This window comes from Rutidosis leptorrhynchoides, chromosome 8, assembly GCF_046630445.1.
Source record: "Rutidosis leptorrhynchoides isolate AG116_Rl617_1_P2 chromosome 8, CSIRO_AGI_Rlap_v1, whole genome shotgun sequence".
In the NCBI taxonomy this organism is placed as follows: domain Eukaryota; kingdom Viridiplantae; phylum Streptophyta; class Magnoliopsida; order Asterales; family Asteraceae; genus Rutidosis; species Rutidosis leptorrhynchoides.
Genome location: NC_092340.1, coordinates 164,278,258 through 164,299,558, shown reverse-complemented (window position 1 = coordinate 164,299,558; position 21,301 = coordinate 164,278,258).

The window sequence follows — 21,301 nt, the reverse complement described above, 5'->3', positions numbered from 1 at the left end:
TTGCAGATTCAAAAGCAATTTGCATTAACGTCAAACATAATTCAGTTGACCATGTCTTTTAATTCGTTCAACGAAATTACGCGATTTCTAAATGAAAAGTTATTGATTTTTCGACAGCTTTCCAAAAACATGCATATCATATACCTTATATCAGTAGTATATGTATTAAATTCATGATTCATCAAAAACTATCTAACGACGAAAATTAGCATACAATCATGCATAAACATATATACTCGAGCACTAGACATGGATACACTATTAATATATAAAAGATAAGATATGAATGCTCACGTATCAATATTGTGATTCAATATTGCAGAAAAGTACGTAGACATAACAGAGATGATAAACACTAGGTTTGACTTGCGAACAATACACATGAACATTACCCATAACCTCTATAGTTATAACCCATAGTTTTCTTAGCTCTATCCGACTCGAAAATCCATTTTGAAAGTGACACGCTCATGACCTCGTCATAGTATTTTATGTATATACTACTAATAATAATACCAATACTAATAATAATAAGATTAATAATAATAATAATAATAATAATAATAATAATAATAATAATAATAATAATAATAATAATAATAATAATAATAATAATAATAATAATAATAAATTTAATAATACAGAAGAAGTAAGATATATGTTGGATGTGTGTGAAATAAGCCAGAATGATCGAGCTTTTATATATGTGTCCTGCCTTCTGACCCCATGCGATCGCATGGGTTTGAAGGCATTATGCCATGCGATCGCATGGCGCCTGTCTCCAGCTCATCTTGCTTTGTCTTTTTGTTTGTCGACATAATTTTTAATTGTATATAATATTTATAATTTATATTAATTAAATATATATTATATTATATTCTCGTGTATAGGTGACTTGTACTTTTAGTTTCGATGACTTGTACATTGATGCTCGACTAACATCCTAGTTCCAGTTTTTCGAACGTCCTTTCGTACACTTAGAAAATCTGTACTTTACGTTTCGCGACTCGTACCTTTGTCAAAATATAGACTTAAATTATCCATAACCATACCACTCGAAATATAACTTATACATTTGAGTGTTTTGGTCATTTGCTTCCTTAAATCAACATCTCGTTATCAATTAAAATATAAATGATAATATCAAAACGTTTTATATCTACATTACTATTATATACTATTACAAAGTAAAATATATATTATTTTGAAATATTTATTTAATTATGAAACAATAAACGAGTGTTATAAACCTTTAAAAAATATATATATATTTCTAACCCATATATCTATATATATATATACAATATAAACACGCTGCAAGTTATTTTATATATCTAATTCCAAATATAATCAAAAGGAAAAGATTTTCTAAATCGAAGTGGACCTCACAACAGAGACTCGTAACAATTGTAATAGCTATGTGATTGTTAGATGCTATTAAAATATCTTCTACTTCGATCGTTTGATATAATCCTTTAATTCCGTCGATAAACATATAAAACCTATATTGAGACAAATACGTTTAATGTAAAGTATTATACACTTAATACTTTGTTAGCGTTTTCAAGTTATAATATATATATATATATATATATATATATATATATATATACATATATATATATATATATACATATCTTTTGTTTACAATCGTTCGTGACTCGTCAAAATTTGGTCGAGGTTAAATGAATATATGAACACAGTTCAAAATGTTTGAGATTTAACTTATCAAACTTTGCTTGTCGTGTCGAAAACATTAAATCATTTAAGGATTAAGTTTAAATTTGGTCGGAAATTTCCGGGTTATCACAGTACCTAGCCGTTAAAGAAATTTCGTCCCAAAATTTGATTGGAATGGTCATGGCTGACAATAAGTTTATTTTCATGACGCATACGAGTTGAAAATTAGAGTTTTATCATCATTGAGTAATATAGATAAAACAATTCGATTTTGTGAAGAGTACGAGTGAAGTTATCACAAAAAAGTGAAATGAATAAATGTAGATTCGTCATATCTTTTGATGTAGATAGGATTAATTTCCGGAGTTCAAGGGATTTAGAGAAAATATTTGTAATAAGATTTGATTCTTCGGTAATTAAGAAAATTAGGATCTTCTTTGATTAAATGCGATAACCTGTCACGATTGCTCTGTCTGATTTTTTGCTATAAATCCACTCCCTTCGTTTCTTTATTTCCACAGCTCACCTTCTATTCTTCCTCCCTCAAATCATACTTTAAAGTATTCGTCAATATGCTTCATCCAGTTCTGATTCTTGATATACTCCTAACTTTCATATCTATCATTCTTCTTTTTCATCTGCCGCCGGAGGAATCTATTCACTTTTACTATACTCTTGGCTTTATAGTGTTTTTAGTTCTCCGTGTCTTTACGTTGCAATACTTATTGATATACACGGTTTGTAATTTATGTGTTGTCGTCGGGCTTTATATCTTTCCTTATTTTTCAGAGTCCCTGCTTCTGTCTTTCTATAATCATCGACATCCACAGTTAATGCTCTCTCCTATTTGCTGCGATTTATACCCCCATTTCTATTTCGAAGCTTCATGCTCTGTTTTCTCTTCTATCCATTAAACACCGCATGTAATGGTCCATAATTCGTAGGTATGTATTTCGGAATGAACATAGTTAATGTTCTAAGAAAGAAATTGTAATGGCACGGTCTTGATTTGTCAAATTACCAGAATACCTCGGAAAAGACCGAATAATCAAGAAAAATATTTTCTTGATATGTTTAGAGGTTAAGTAGAGTGAAAGAGTTATGTAACATGGTTCATGATGAGGATATGATCTGTGAACCTTTATTACGTTCCATTAGAAACTCAGCATAACTTACTGTAATATAATCACGTTGATCAAGTGTCATTATATTATACTAACTCATGCTTCAGTTCCCAACACTACTTCAATAACATTCATAATTTAAGTTCAAACTTTTCAGAATGTAGAAACTAAAACAGTTTCCTTTATGATGTAATACTGATATCGTGAAGAGGTAAATGATTTCAGATAAGAATAGTTATGAAAATATCTTCAGAAATATCGAGGATATTTGTAATGAAAGATACAATGATATCTTAGAGTTTCGAATATCGAAAGATAATAAAGAAGATTTGTTCGTAAAGGTTTAGAGTCAGGAGCAAGGTATTCGTTAATGACTTCAGTAGATACTGAATCATTTGGATTCTTTGAAGGCAGGTTTAGTCTTTGTGATTTGTCCACAGCCTCCTTCATGGTTTGTTCAATCCGTTTTCCAGTTCCTAACCTTTTCTTTTTCTGAGCTTTGCCAACACATTATTCTTTATCATCAAACTTTTGGCTGTTAAGGTCGTTTACAGTTTTTGCTGCTTCATCAGCATTTTCAAAACTTCGAGAACTAATTCGCGGTTTAGGGTGTTTTTCAGAAACTTCACATTCGAAGTATGTAAGTCTTGGAGATAGACGTTATATGTACATATATAACTGTTGGCGTAGAATTGCTGGAAAATTCGAGAATAATAATTGAAGCTTTTTGGTATGACAATTACTGTTAGAAGATGCAGATGAGTACATGATAGGGTTTCAATGAATATAATGATTTTTTGGAAAGTTAAAGATCAATGATGTTGCTGGTAAGTTTACTGCTAATATAGTGGAATATAAACGGTTCCCTGGTAACTATGACGAAGGGCAAACTTATATATCAAGGTTATAATGAGGCTTATTCGAATGAAAAATCGAAGTTGATTTGCTGGTGGTGTGACAAAACTGGCTACTTTGAAAAAGAATTGCAAAGGTATTTTTGGTAATAATAATATCAAAGGATCTAGCACAGTTTTGAATTCAAAGTATGGTTTTGTAAGATGTGAAAATTTAATAGTGATATCTTCTGTTAAATCTTGACTCGGATTCTGATCTGTCAAAAATCAGAATGTATAATCGAATTTGTATGAAAATGGTTGTTATGATTCTTATGGAAGAATGTATACCGCTGTGAATGTAGTGAGTATAGTTAATGATTCTTGAATCAAAATTGAAGAATGTAACGTGTAACATATTAATTGTGAACTTATATATTTCCCGGGTATTACCTACCCGTTAAAAATTTCACAAGTAATATTTTGTAAATAAGAATTTTATTACAGTCTTTTTGAAAATATATATGTATATTTTCTTCGGATGTAATACGGATTTAATGAATTAATATCATATTAAGATCATTTGTTTTTTGGATGGATTAGAAATGAATAATCTCTAAAACATTAAAGATTTCATAATCTTCGCGGAGTATTTCACTAATGTAATCAATACTTCGTTATTCAGTTTTATTGATATTTTCTCATTGAATCTTGTTGGTGCTTATGGAACTCTTGCTAACTTCACAAGGTACGAATGATGTTTTCTGGAAAGTTTCAAGTATATCGAAAATGAAAGTGTAAAATCAAACATGTATTTGAATAATACACTTGATTTATTATGAAATGGAATCTATTAAGTCGAAGCAGAGATTATAGTTAACGATTGTTAAGTCATCAACGAAGGATGTACATCATAGCATATTAATAACATGAACTAACCGAGTAGTTAAGATTCACACGTAATAGCTTAGTACTGAAAGATTTATTTTGATTTCAAAATTCATATATATTAGATATACATATAATTTCTTCAGGGGAAATGAGTTAATACTTCATCGGTTATTGTTGCTGGTATTTCTTGGTAACTACGATATGTATGACGTTGATGCTCGTGGAACAGATTGTGAAGTTGAGGTTTGTGATGTGGTTGTTGGTGGTGGTAATGGTACTGTTGGTGTTGTTGTCGGTGGTACTGTTGATGCCGGTGATGCTGCTGGTGCTTGTAACCTTTGCATCATATTCTCCAAAGCCACTACTCGAGCGCGAAGCTCGTTGACTTCTTCTATTACACCGGGATGATTGTTGGTTCGGACGAGCGGATGAATAAGATTCAGAATTTGAGATAGTGTATTATCGTGACGAGATACTCTGGAAATGAGAGAGAAAATGGTATTACGAATAGATTCACCGGTAAGTGCTTTAGGTTCTTCGCCAAGAGGAGAATGTGGTGGATGGAAGGGATCGCCTTCTTTTTGTCTCCAATGATTAAGTAGACTACGAACCCATCCCCAAATCATCCAGAATAGATGATGGCTAATTGGTTGATCCATTTCGGTCACACTGCTTTCGGAGTTCAGGTGAATATCCATATTGTAATAGCTGTCGGAGTTTAAGGAATTTGAACTAGATACGGGATCCATCTTGTATAAATAATACCAAAATTTCATAAATCACGGAGGAATTTTCGGAAGATGACAGGAAAAGTTTACAGTAATAGATTCGCTAAGATATGAATTAGCAGATACGCTAAGATATGAATTTTGTCTATACACTATTCATGCAATAACTATAGGCAAACGTGTCTAGACTTAAGAATGATAAGCATGTAATTTCTGACAAGAAATGATAAGCAAAACTCAATAAAAAAAGATACGGTCATAGTCCAGACTCACTAATGCATCCTAACAATTACCAGTTAAACACACTAATGCAAATTCTGGTTCCCTATGACCTCAAGCTCTGATACCAACTGTGATGACCCGTCCAAATCTATTTGGACGAATACATCATTCATCGATTTCACAGTGAGGTACTGACCACTACATGATACGTTTTGTAAACATTGCATTCTTTTGAAAAGGCACACCATAATTGAATATCAAATTCCAAGATTTTTGACGTTTGATGATTTCTACATATAGACAATCACCGTAGTTAATAGTTTACAATACTACATCCGTTGATAATGCAGTCAAAATAAGATACATGGTGATGATTTTGTGAATGCAACGTTTTCCCGAATAAAGCATGTATGACTCCATGCACATTGCTTGTATCACATATAAGTAAACAGCGGAAGACTTCTAGGAACCTGAGAATAAACATGCTTTCAAGTGTCAACACAAAGGTTGGTGAGTTCATAGTTTTAATTTTGCGTATAATTCATATATAAAGGTGGATCACAAGATTTCAGTTGTTTCATCTAGAAACGTTTATCAAAATATTCTACAAGATTGAGCACCCTGTTAACTAAGCTTTAACGTTATAATAAATACCCCTGTTTTAACATACATGCAACCAACATGTACAATACACGTAATCCAACATGTACTAAACTCAAATAGCATACGTCAGTTTTATAGTTCAGGCTAGGGTTTTTATACCTGGAACAGACGGGGGTGTCAAGCCCTATGGATCCATATACAACTACTCGCGCCCACCAGTTCTTATAACCGGCAGTTACTAGTTACCAAAGCTAAGGGATTTTTGGTTAAAACTCAGTGTAGAATTTAGTATGTACTTGTATCCATTGCGTTTAAAATAAAGTGCATGTATTCTCAGCCCAAAAATATAGATTGCAAAAGCAATTAAAAAGGGAGCATATGAAACTCACCTTAGCAGATAAAGTTATTCACCGAAATGTGACCGAAACTCGTAATGCAAAGTAACCGTAGATCTCAAACTAGAGAACATATGTTGGTCAATAGATGTTTAACAAGCTAGGTCAGGTCATAGTGTATCACAATCCTAATGATCGAGATCGACATGCAAAAGTTAATAAAAGTCATCTCAAAAGTCAACCTGACCCAATATGATCTTTAAATCTATGCATGTTTATTAACATAGTATAAGTCTTGATAATTGAACGACTTTATGGTTTATCAAACTCAAAATATTATTTATTTCAGGAGCTATATTATATTTGAATTATCATGGCAATCGAAAATATTTTGTTATTTCACATAGATTTCCAATACTTGTAGAATCAGATTATAGTGTTTATAAAGCTTTAAAACATGATAAGACAGTCAATTTTGACAATTGATCAACAAAACAAAACGTGCCTTATATAGAAATTCATTTACTCGATTAGTAATATTTGAAAATCCAATTTATCAATCTTATAAGTAAGTTATTTAAATATCAATTGCAGATTCAAAAGCAATTTCCATTAATGATCATATACATAGCATTGTATATGTATATTTTATTTGCTAAAACCCTAAAGCAGAATTACGCGAACTATAATGCAAAGTTATGAAGTGTTCGCTGAAAATAAGTATAGCAGCTATATTTCCGCACAAATAAAGGACTGCGGTTTAATCCGCTGAGTTTCCGTGGATAGTTAAGTAATTCGCAGACCGCGGATACCTCGAATACTATAAATAGGGAGCATGGCCTCTCATTTATAGGTTTGTTGATTCTCTGCAATTTTCCCAAGCCTTTGTGATTTTCACTTGTGACTTTGCCCAAGGAATTTCCACATTGAGTGAAGGTGAATCATGCTAATTAACAATCAAGACCGGGTCGGGGTGGTTGATCACTTGATAGTTAAAGTGAAAGACGATCATCGGGGCCCAAAATAATCATCAAACATTCCATCCTCCATCTTTATTATAGCAATCAATCCTTAATTAAGTAACATCGCTAATTATGGATTAATCAATTGGCGCCATCTGTGGGACACGTTTGACGAATTAAACTGAAAATTTTTTGTTTCGTACTATCAAACAATCAATTGCTTGGTTTAATTTCAAATCGTATTTTTGTTGTGATGATTTACAGGTGCTTTTTGAAGGCTTAATTAGTTGATCTACTCGATTGTCATGATGATAAACGCAAAGCAAACAGGTGTTTCTGCGAACGCTGATGCACTGCCTGGCGATTCGCAGAATGTCACAATATTTCCATTGCAAGTAAATACCAATATAACTGTGGGAAAATCGGTTCAAGAGTCGACTGCTAAAACATCTGCGGCAAATAATGCTAGTGATTCACAGCCAGAAGTTGCTGCTAAAAAAATAGTTGCACGCAGAACATTGCTGCAAAACCGTGAAGAAACAATTACTGAAGGAAAGCGAATAAAGGCTTGGGCTGGCAAATCTAGCTTACGAACTGACAAAATTGGTGGCACTGCCATTGAACAGGCTAAGAAAGATGCCAAATATAGTCGCGAGTCCCGCATACCGCGAACTTACCTATGGTCGTTAAATGATTCAGGATCACAGGTTGATCGCCTAGTTATTGAGCGAAATGATAGTGATAGTGATAATGCGGAAGATCGCATTATTTTGAATTCTGCATATAACTCAAAAATGGCTAAGGCGCCTAGAGAAGAAAGCGAATTTTCTGATGATTCGGATAGCGTGGAAGAGTTTGTTAAAGTTCCACATGTTAAGCGAAAACGCCCACCAACACCTTTCCCTCGTTATGGGGAAAAAGGTGAAGCATCTGATGCTGTCCGCAGAGAAAATGCTCAAAATTTTTTGGCGGATGCTTTCAGAAGCATTGCGCCAAAGTCAATGTAACATAAGTTTGAACAGCTAAATTTCTTGCAAGATATGATTGCCAAATTTTGTGCGGAGAATGTAGATACTCACACAAAAAAGGCAACTGAAATTACCACTGCTGCGGACAAGTTTGTTCAACATATTTCTAATTATCCAATCGTTTCTCCGCCAATTGTGCCGAAAACATTGGGAGTTTACTCAGGTTTAACTGATCCTTTAGATTTTCTGCAGCGCTTTGAAGGAGTGGTTAGCACCTATAACTGGGATGAGTCAGTTGCGTGTAGAGTTTTTCCTATGGCCTTGTAAGGGTCAGAAAGAGAGTGGTTTCATAGTCTGCAAGCTCGCAGTATTATTGTCTTTGTTGATCTTCGCTAAAAATTCTTGTTACAGTTCCAGAATCTACTGCTGTAGAAAAAGTCGCATATAGAATGTTCCGATATTAAGCAAGGCAACAAGGAAACCTCGAGTGCGTTACTTACGCGGTACATTTATGAATGCCAAAAGATTCCAAGCTTGCATGAAGACCAAAAAATCTCTGGTTTTTTGCATGCTATTAATCCACAGTGACATCCAACCCTTGTGCGAAGGTTGCGAAGAGATGTCCCGCAGACTTTTGCTAAAGTTCAACAGGAAACATATGATTATCTCTGCGGTGGAGATGATAGCACTATAACCCCTGCATGTGGGTGAGGTAGAGACAAAAGTTGGCGAGATGACAATGACTCTTTTCGTGACGGTAACAGTGATAATTATCGCGGACCAGGTTTTTTGCGGAGAAATGGCGGCGGTGGATACCCGCGAAATGACAGGTTTCAAGGTCAAAATGATAACCATGGATATGGCCGTTGCGATCGCTATTCTACGCGAAAGTGGAGCAATGAATCTTTCAATATTATTCAGATGCTAACAAAGACGCCTAAGGAAATTTTGTTACAAGAGAGAGTCGCTAAATCTTATCCTGATCCGCAGCCTTTGGGAGAGAATAGCAGGCACGATCGGTCAAAGTTTTGTGTTTTCCACGATGATTATGGTCATGACACCAATCGCTGTAGAGATTTGGCGAAATTGATCACGGAGGCATATGAGCAAGGTAAGTTGGACCATTTAATCGCGCAGAATAGTACAAGTACTGCGAATGCGATTATAATTCCTACAGAAGCCAATACCTCAAATGCGCTAAATATGGTTGAGCGAAAGGCTCCCGCGGTAAAAAAATCTGGGTGTAAAGATGGTGAGTAAGAAAGAAAACCAGCATGGAATCCAGGTCATTAATGTGGTAGAAGTGCTAGGCAAAATGTCAGTACTTCAAATATCTGAGCAGATTGTCAGTTGGAAATGTCCTTCCATTACTTTTCCTCCTGCAAGTTTGACCGCGAATGTTGACAAACAAGTAGTGGTTTCATGCCGCATTGCAAACACTGGTATTATGATAATGAAGGTACATGCGGACACTGGTAGCAGTGTAGATGTCATGTACGAACAATGTTTTAGCAAACTGCCGCAAACATTCAGGCTTTGATGAAACCTACTGCGGTTTCACTTGCTGGATTCTCAGGAGAATCAACTGAAATATCCCATTCATATTGATTACAAACGTTCCATATTAATTGATTTCGTCGCGAGGTTCTGACCTCTATATGAGACATTTTTCAAAGACTGCATTCGATTTTAAAATAAAACATAACCTTTAAAATATTACGATGATTATCAAATAATGATAATCTAAAATATAGCGTTTTTCACACGACCATTACATAATGGTTTACAATAATATTACACATCAAAATAAATCTTCGAATGCAGTTTTTAAACAATATTATACAAGCATGGACTCCAAATCTTGTCCTTAATTTAGTATGCAACAGCTAAAGCTCTTAATAATCACCTGAGAATAAACATGCTTAAAATGTTAACAAAATTGTTGGTGAGTTGTAGGTTTAACCTACATATTATTAATTCATAATAATAGACCACAATATAAAAATCAGGCATTTCGTAAACTGCATCTCTTATCAGGCATTTCGCAAACTGCATAGAGATAAAAATCATTCATATGTTGAACACATGGTAACCGACATTAACTTAATGCATAGAATATCCCCAAAACAGAACCTCTCATCTGTATAATAATCTCGAAGTACTAAACCATCCATAACCTGAATGGGGGTTGTTAAGCCCAATAGATCTATCTTTAGGATTCGCGTCAATTAGAGGCCATTTCCCTAATTCTTAGGCTACCAGACTTGAAGGGCGATATTCAATTTAATAATCCAACCATAGAATGTAGTTTTGCGTACTTGTGTCTATTTTTGTGTCTATTTTGTAAAACATTTATAAAGCGGCATGTATTCTCATCCCAAAATATTAGATTTTAAAAGTGGGACTATAACTCACTTTCACAGATTTTTACTTCGTCGGTAAGTAAGACTTGGACACTGGTTGATTCACGAACCTATAACAAATATGTACATATATATCAAAGTATGTTCAAAATATATTTACAATATTTTTTAATACATTTTAATGTTTTAAATATTTTCAGTCAGCTGTCCTCGTTAGTAACCTACAACTAGTTGTCCATAGTTAGATTGAAATGCGCCGTTCATATTAATTATAAACGTTTCATATTAATTGGTTTCTTTGCGAGGTTTTGACCTCTATATGAGACGTTTTTCAAATCTTGCATTCGTTTTTAAAAACATCCATAACCTTTATTATTGAATAAAGGTCTTAATGACATAATTTAGATTGTCTATCAAAGACAATCTCCTCAAATAAATAAGTTTTTACACAACCAATTACAATATGATCAAATATATTACAACAAATACTCCTAATGCAAGTTTAAACAATATAAACAATTATGCCGACTTCAAATCTTGACCTTGGGTTGGCATACGATAGCAGAAGCGTTTTTAATATTCACCTGAGAATAAACATGCTTAAAATGTCAACAAAAATGTTGGTGAATCTTAGGTTTAATTTCTATATAATAATCATAACATTTAATAAGCCACAAGATTTCATTTAATTAAATGTGCAGGATCATTACAACTGCAAAAATCATTCATACGATGAGTCGCCTGGTAACCGACCTTAACATAGAGTGCTTAAGATATCTGGCATCATACATTCCACTATTCAAATGTATGACAAGAACCCTTCGAAGTACTAAAGCATTTCCACTATTCGAAAATGGGGGTGGTTGGTGCCCGTAGATCTACCTTTAGGATTCGCGTCAATTAGTGTTTTTCACTAATTCTTAGGTTACCAAGCATAATAATAATAAAAAGTACAGATATGTAGTATAACAAAACAATCGTAGAATGTAGTTTCATGAACTTGTGCTTATTTTGTAAAACATTTACAAATTTGCATGTATTCTCATCCCAAAATAATTTAGATAGTAAAAATGGGACTATAACTCACTTGTGATGATTTCTGAATAGATGGTGATAAAACTTGGCCTTTTGACAAAATCACGAACCTAATAATAATATTCTTGTGTCAAGATATATATATATATAATTAATATTCCATACTTATGATACTTGTGATAATTTTAATTGTCCATTGTTAGTAGTCCAACGTTCGTAGTCCAATAGTCCAACAGTATAAATATATATATATATATATATATATATATATATATATATATATATATATATATATATATATATATATATATATATATATATATATATATATATATATATAAATTCGTATATTGTGTTAGAATTCACTAACACTATAATATATTGTCTTAATATAATAAGACACATAATATGTATATTGTCTAAAGCAGTCCGCGACCCATTGTATACATGTCTCAGACTCGATCACAACTCAAAGTATATAATATTTTGGAATCCACTTCGACCCACAGCTAACTCGAGATTACTGCCAATGGTGTCTAATAGTTTGTTCCAATAATATATATAGAAGAAGTAAAAATGATATGTCAAAACTTTGTATACGAATCCACGGTGATCAAGTCATATATATATATGGTGCCTTACGATCTTTATTAAGACTATAATATATTGTCGTAGAACTTAATCACGACTATTATAAATTGTATTTCCATAAGTTCGGGAACAAGACATGTATAAATACATGTAGGATACAAGGTAAGTTAGCTAGGATAAGGTTAGCATCCATTTTTATAAATCATGTCTGTAGCTAAAAATTAAGAAAAATATCCAATTTTGTTTTACCCATAATTTCTTCGTTACAAATCCGTTTTGAGTGATTCGAGTTGCCATGGTTTCATATCGAACTCAATATTATTAATATTAACAGAAAAAGTATAGGTTTGTAGATGAAAATACAGCTTAGGTGTCAAATAATAGAAGATAGTCATATCCGTCGTAAGAACGACATCTTGATGACCCTTTTGAAAAACATACTTCCACTTAGAGTTTAACCATGGATTTTGGATATATTTCATATCTATATAAAATAAGAATTTTAACCAAAGAAAATCTTTTAATTCAAAGTTTAAGATAGGTTTTTAAAATTAAACCCAAAACAGCCCCCGTTCGACTAAGACGGCGTATATTCGATTTTAAGGTGTCCTTCGTGTTTACATGTTTTATATCCTTATGTTAGCTTGACATACAGTCATGATACATGTGTTGAAGTATTTTAAAAAATCAAGTTAGAAGGATTAATTTTATTTGCAAACAAGTTTAGAAATAATCTAAACTATGTTCTTTTGTTGTTATTAGTTATAAACTCAAAATAAGATAGCTATATGAGTATGAATCGGATAAGATTATGAATAAGGATACTACCTCAAATCAAATGAATAGAGTTTCTGGAGAAATAAGGAGAATATCTTGAGTTCAAAGATACCCTTGATGGCTTGGAATTTCTTAAAGCAGAATCATGACACGAAAACAAGTTCAAGTAAAATTGCTACTTGATTTAAGATAGTTATGTTTATAGGAATTGAAACAAAGTTTAAATATGATTATTACCTTGATAAAAAGGAGTAGAGTTGATGAGTTAACATCGTATTCTTGAAGCTAGTTTATGATCAAACTGATGAAGACTTGCTAGTACTTGAAATATGTGTGTTTAAAAGAGTTTAAAGAGTAAGAAATGGAGAGATTGCTTATAGCTCTTGTGTGTGTGAATTATGATAGTGAATTATAAGTAAGATTGAATGAAAATGAGTAAAAATTATGCTAGTAGTCGAGGTCTTTTATGGCTAAAGGATGATTAATGATTTTTTTGTAATGTTATGTAATAATTCATGATAAAATGGATGATTAATAAGTTCTTTTGTAATCTTGCTAAATAATTGATACTAGATTACAAATAATGGTTCCCACATGTTTTTTAATCATTTAGGGCTGCTAAGGAGCTGATTATTGAGGTGTATATACCAATAGTAAATACATCTAGAAGCTGTGTATTGTACGAGTACGAATACGGGTGCATACGAGTAGAATTGTTGATGAAACTGAACGAGGATGTAATTGTAAGCATTTTTGTCAAGTAGAAGTACTTTGATATATGTCTTGAAGTCTTTCAAAATTGTACTATTACATCTTAAAACACTACATGTATATACATTTTAACAGAGTCGTTAAGTCATCGTTAGTCGTTACATGTAAGTGTTGTTTTGAGACCTTTGAGTTAACGATCTTGTTAAATATAATTGACCCATTGTTATTACACTTAAATTAGATGTTAAATTGTTATGTTAACATGTTAACATGGTGTATTATCATATCTAATATCATATATATATGTGTGAAATACTATTACAACGATAATCGTTACATATATGTATATTGTTTCGAAGTCTTTAAGTTAGTAGTCTCATCTTATATATATAACTCATTGTTATTATACTTAATGAGATACTTAAATATCATTTAATCAAATCATAAATATATATATCCAAATATATATTTCTTTAATTAATTATTACGATATATGACGTTCGTGAATCGTCAGACAGACTGGGTGTCCAAACGTTTGTATAAAATTCATTCCAAATAACCAAGTCTTAATGAGTTTGATTGCTTAACATATTGGAAACATTAATTATGTAAATTTTAATCTTCTATATATTAGCGGAAAAATCCGGGTCGTTACATTATGTAACGACCCGGATTTTTCCGATCGTTTTATACTTATGAGATTAATATTTACATAAAATAAACCTTACCAACATGATAAGCAATCCAAACTGTTGAGACTTATGTTTTTGAAAAGAGTTTCACACAACGTTTGACCGTCCAATTTGACCGATGATATCACGAACTATATAACACACGATAATTATACGATTATGTATATGTACATATCTTTACATATTTAACATGATTTAAGGATGGTTTAACATTTCATTGTGAACTAACAACAATGAGTTATAAGTATACTTTGAGACCACTAACTTAAGTTTTCAAAACGATAACTATATGTAACGTTCTTTGACATATATATTTACAATCTATATTTGTGTTGGTGATCTATGTCACCAATATGATTTAAGTGTAATGGGATTAATTTGTAACCAAAATAATCTTGATAAATATCGAACAAGTTTGGGGAAGTGTGGAGTGCACACTTGTTTGAACTTATCTTGATTATGACGGGGGTTCGGGGGCAGCGCCCCCGATAAGCGCGGTCCAAGGGGCAGAGCCCCTGGCTAGGGTCGAGCTGCCAGGTCAGCTTGGAAATTTTTTTTGGGCTAACATTGCTTTATTAAAAATGTCTTAAAATTTTATTTTGGCCCGGTTTGACCCAAAAATAAAAGCCCAGTTTTGAGCCTCTTTTACAGTTATAAACCCGTCCATATTTGAATTCTCGTTTCGATTCCTCAAAATTTCTACAAGTATATCTAGGGTATATGTAACCGTATCATACCCAGTTTCTATACGTATTTACTATTGGTATATACCAACAATAAACTTCAATGATCAGCCACTAGACATGATGTTACATGTGGGAACCAGCCATTTAACCTCATGTGTGACTTTAGTGCAAGAAAACAAACTAAATCTCCTATATATCCATCCCATAATCATGCTATTTTGTGCACACACACATACAATTTTATTTCCAATTTTCTTTTAAGTTAATTCACTCCCTAATCTCTCTTCATTTACCTACTCAAGAACGTATCAATATAGTCATCCGATTTCAAGGAGATTACTTCCAATCTTTCAATCCCACTCCACCACTCTTTTGATTCCAAGATTTTTCTTTCCTTTTCCAGTAGCTTTGTCCAAGTAACTTGAGGTAGTAATCTTATTCATAACCTTATTCGATTCATATTTATATAGCTATCTTATTTTGTGTTGTAAAATTTTAACAACAAGAACATAGTTTGAGTGATTTCAAACTTGTTCGCAAACTAAATAGATCCTTCTAATTTGATTTATAAAAAAACACTTCAAGACCTGTAATATATCATATTATGACAAAATCGGATTAATCATATCTTGGCTAATTAACATAATATTTAATATATATTTACTTATGATTTGATTTTATATATTTCAGGACCACCCGTAAACAACACGAGAAGATTAATCATAAGACCTCATGATTGTACGCAACACGTCATTTGACAACACGGTACTTTATGTACGCAACACGTCACTTGACAACATGGTACCATGGGTCGAGTTTAATTCTGATCAATACGAATACGATGGGGTCTTTATTTATTTTATTTAAGCAACTAATTGTGGACCACTAACATCGGACTGCTAACTACGGACTAAGAAAATATTAAAAGTATTAAAAGTATATATATATATATATATATATATATATATATATATATATATATATATATATATATATATATATATATATATATATATATATATGTAACGATTACTTAAAAAGAAAATATGTTGATATATTATATATATGGTTAGGTTCGTGATATCTATCGGAGACCAATTCGAGTTAAATACCTTCAAGACAAAGGTGAGTATATAGTCCCATTTTTAAACTCTAAATATTTCGGGATGAGAATACATGCATTTTATGATTTACGTTATGGACACAAGTGATTAAAAATATATATTCTTCGTTGAGTTGTACCACTGGCATACTTCCCTGTAACTTGGTAACTATTATTTACATGAGGTATTGTAAATGCGAATCCTGTTGATAGATCTATCGGGCCTGACAACCCCAACCGGACTGGATGACCAGTATTCAACGGTTGCACAGTACTTCGTTTCGGTGACTACACTTGGTACGGTGTAGTAAGATTTCATAATAAAGGGAATATGCGACGTTGATTAAATGTTAAGTATGGTTATCAAGTGCTCAACAACTTAGAATATTTTTATTAAAACATTTATATATGAAATCTTGTGGTCTATATTCATAACGCTGCCGGCATTAAACCTATATCTCACCAACTTTATGTTGACGTTTTAAGCATGTTTATTCTCAGGTGATAACTAAAAGCTTCCGCTGCAACATGTTGAATTTAAGCAAGATCTTGAGTATGCATATTTGTGTCAAAAATAAAACTGCATATCGGAGGATTTGTAATGTAAAATATGTTGGAGGTCGTATTGTTATTATCACATGTAAAGTTTGTAAGTCTAAGATTATCGCTAAACGATAATCATTATTAAGTTGTTTAAACCTTGTATTTGTAATAAAAGCTATGGTTTGTATTGTGAAAACGAATGCAGTTTTTGAAAAATGTCGCATATAGAGGTCAATACCTCGCGATGAAATCATATGTTATTGTATTCGTCCTTATGGTTAAGGTCGGGTTATGACACATTACACACCCGTTAAATTAAATTTCATCCCGAAATTTAGAATAGTACCTAGTTAACGTGCGATATCAGGAAACAAATGCGGGTACTTCAGCTTCATTTAGTCTTCTCGTTCCGAAGTAAATTCAGGTCCTCTACGAGCATTCCATCGAACTTAACGATTGATATCTTACTTTGTTTGAGTCGTTTGACCTCACGATCCATAATTTCAACGGGTTCTTCGAAAAAATTTAGTTTCTCGTCAATTTTAATCTCGTCTAAAGGAATAATGAGATCTTCAGTAGCTAGGCATTTCTTCAGGTTTGAAACATGAAAGGTGTTATGAATCTTTTCTAATTGTGGAGGTAGCTCAAGTCGATAGGCCACTGGCCCAATACGTTTTTCAATCTTGAATGGCCCAATGTATCTTGGGCTCAATTTCCCCCGCTTTCCAAAACGAATAACACCTTTCCAAGGTGATACCTTAAGCATAACCATATAACCTTCCTCAAACTCTAAAGGGTTTCTTCTAACATCCGCATAGCTCTTTTGTCGACTACGGGCTGTTTTCAATCGTTGCTGAATCTGAATGATTTTATCGTTGGTTTCTTGGATAATTTCCAGACCTGTAATCTATTTATCCCTCACATCACTCCAATAAATCAGAGACCTGTACTTCCTCCCATAAAGTGCCTCGAATGGTGCCGCCTCAATACTAGAATGATAGCTGTTGTTGTAGGAAAACTCAGCTAACGGTAGATGTCGATCCCAACTGCTTCCAAAATCAATAACACATGCTCGTAGCATGTCTTCGAGTGTCTGAATCGTCCTTTCACTCTACCCATCAGTTTGTAGATGATAGGCAGTACTTAAATCTAGTCGAGTTCCCAACGCTTCGTGTAATGCCTGCCAGAATCTAGAAGTAAATTTGCTATCACGATCAGAGATAATAGAGATTGGTATACCATGTCTAGAAACAACTTCTTTCAGGTATAATCGTGCCAATTTCTCTATACCATCCTCTTCTTTTATTGGCAGAAAGTGTGCTGACTTAGTAAGACGATCGACTATTACCCAAATCATATCATAACCACCTGCGGTTCTTGGTAACTTAGCAATGAAATTCATGGTAATGTTTTCCCATTTCCATTCTGGGATTTTAGGTTGTTGGAGTAGACCCGATGGTTTTTGATGCTCATCTTTGACTTTAGAACAAGTCAAACATGCTCCTACATATGTGGCTATATCGGCCTTCATTCCTAGCCACCAAAAGTTTCTCTTGAGGTCTTGGTACATTTTCCCCACTCCGGGATGTATTGAATATCTGGTTTTATGTGCTTCATCTAGTACCACTTTCCTCAAATCCCCATTCTTTGATACCCAAATTCTTTCAGCTAAATACCTAGTTCCGTCTTCCCGAATATTAAGCTGTTTTTCTAATCCTTTGGGTATTTCCCTTCTAAAAATTCTTTCCTTTAAAACCTCCTGTTGTGCCTCTTTTATTCGAGTAGTAAGATTAGTATGAATAATCATGTTCATAGCTTTTACACGAATAGGTTCTCTTTCCTTTCGACTCAAGGCATCGGCTACCACATTTGCTTTCCCCGGGTGGTAATGGATTTCACAATCATAATCATTTAGCAGCTCAACCCACCTATGCTGCCTCATATTTAGTTGCTTTTGATTTAAAATATGTTGGAGACTTTTATGGTTGGTGTATACGATAAACTTGACCCCATATAGGTAATGTCTCCACATCTTTAATGCAAAAACAACGGCCTCCAATTCCAGATCGTGTGTAGTGTAGTTTTGTTCATGAATTTTGAGTTGTCGAGAAGCATATGCAATCACCTTCTTCTGTTGCATAAGAACACACCCAAAACCCATTCTTGATGCGTCGCAGTAGATAACAAAATCTTTCATTCCATCAGGTAACGATAAAATAGGTGCCGTAGTCAACTTCTTTGTCAACAATTGGAAGGCACCCTCTTGTTCGGAAGTCCATTCATACTTCTTCCCCTTGTGTGTCAATGCGGTTAAAGGTTTGGCTACTCGGGAGAAATCTTGAATAAATCTCCTATAGTAACCGGCTAAACCCAAAAATTGACAAATTTGCGTTGGAGTTTTCGGGGTCTCCCAATTTTTGATGGCTTCAATCTTGGCGGGATCAACTTTAATTCCATTACTACTGACTACGTGGCCAAGAAATTGTACTTCATTTAACCAAAAAGCACATTTAGAGAACTTAGCATAAAGTTGTTCTTTTCTTAACAACTCTAACACAAGTCTCAAGTGTTGTTCGTGTTCTTGGTTATTCTACGAATAGATAAGGATGTCGTCAATAAAGACAATAACAAACTTATCTAAATATGGACTACATACTCGGTGCATGAGGTCCATGAAAACTGCGGGTGCATTGGCATAACCATGAATTCGTAATGGTCATAACGAGTTCTAAAGGCTGTTTTTGGTATATCGGCTTCTTTAACCCTCAGTTGATGATAACCCGACCTTAAGTCGATTTTGGAGTATACGCTCGAACCTTGGAGTTGATCAAATAGGTCATCGATTCGGGGTAAAGGGTATCGGTTTTTGATGGTTACTTTGTTCAGCTCACGGTAATCGATACACATGCGAAAAGACCCATCTTTCTTTTTAACGAATAAAATTGGAGCTTCTCATGGTGACGTACTCGGTCGGATAAAACCACGTTCTAATAATTCTTGTAGCTAACTTTGTAATTCTTTCATTTCGGTCGGCGCAAGTCTATATGGAGCACGAGCTATTGGTGTGGCTCCTGGTACAAGATCTATTTGAAATTCAACGGATCGGTGTGGAGGTAGTCCCGGTAATTCATCCGGAAACCCCTCAGGAATTTCTCTTGCAACAGGAACGTCATCGATTTTCTTTTCTTCTTTTTCAACCTTCTCGACGTGTGCTAGTATGGCATAGCAACCTTTTTTATTAGTTTGCGCGCCTTCAAACTACTAATAAGATTTAATTTGGCATTACCCTTTTCTCCGTACACCATTAAGGGTAACCCATTTTCTCTCGGAATGTGAATCGTCTTCTCATGACAAACAACTTCGGCTTTCACCTTGGACATCCAGTCCATTCCAAAAATTACGTCGAAGCTTCCCAATTCCACCGGTATTAAATCAATTGCAAACGTTTCGCTAACTAAACTAATTTTTCGATTTCAGCAAATTTTATCAACCTTAATTAGTTTACCGTTTGCTACTTCAACTATACACTTTTTATCCAAAGGCGTTAACGGGCAATTTAATTTGGCACAAAATTCTCTACTCATATAACTTCTATCAGCATCCGAATCAAATAAAACATAAGCAGGTGTATTGTTGATAAGAAACGTACCCGTAATAAGCTCCGGGTCTTCCTGTGCTTTCTCCCCATTAATGTTGAAGGCTCTCCCATGGCCTTGCCTATTTTCATTCCTGCACTGGTTTATGGTATGGCCCGGTTTTCCACATCCATAGCAAACAACGCCATTATTATTTGTTCCGGCATTATTTACTCCTTTGTTTCTATTTGGTCCGTAGACTTCACACTTTACCGCAATATGGCCATTCCTATTACACTTGGTACATAATTCTCTACAAAACCATTCCGGATGAAACGTATCACACCTGGGGCATTGATAGTGCTCCAAATGAACATATATTTAGTATCAATATCCTTCCAATATGTAAAGGTTTTAGTTGCAATTGTTCTATTTACAAGTGATATTCGTTTAAATAATAAAATGTGAAGATAAAAGGCAGATTCGACGAATTGAAGACGCAAATGGCCAAAAAGCTCAAAAGTACAAAGTACAATCCAAGAGGTTCAATTTATTGATGAGAAACGTCTAAAAATTACAAGAGTACAAGTTACAAAATGCAAAGTACACGATATAAAATAATACGCAAGGACGTTTGAAAATCCGAAATCGGGACATGAGTCTACTCTCAACGCGCGACGCAACGGTACAAAAATTACAAGTCAACTATGCACATAAATAAAATATAATATTTAAATAATTCTTATATATTATATTATTATTTAATAACGTCAACAAGCAAAGATCCAAAATCATGTGAGCTGGAAATTCAAACTCCGCGACTCGCGGAGTTTGAAGGGTAAAAGTGCCGCAACTCGCGGAGTTTGAAATTTCAGAAATG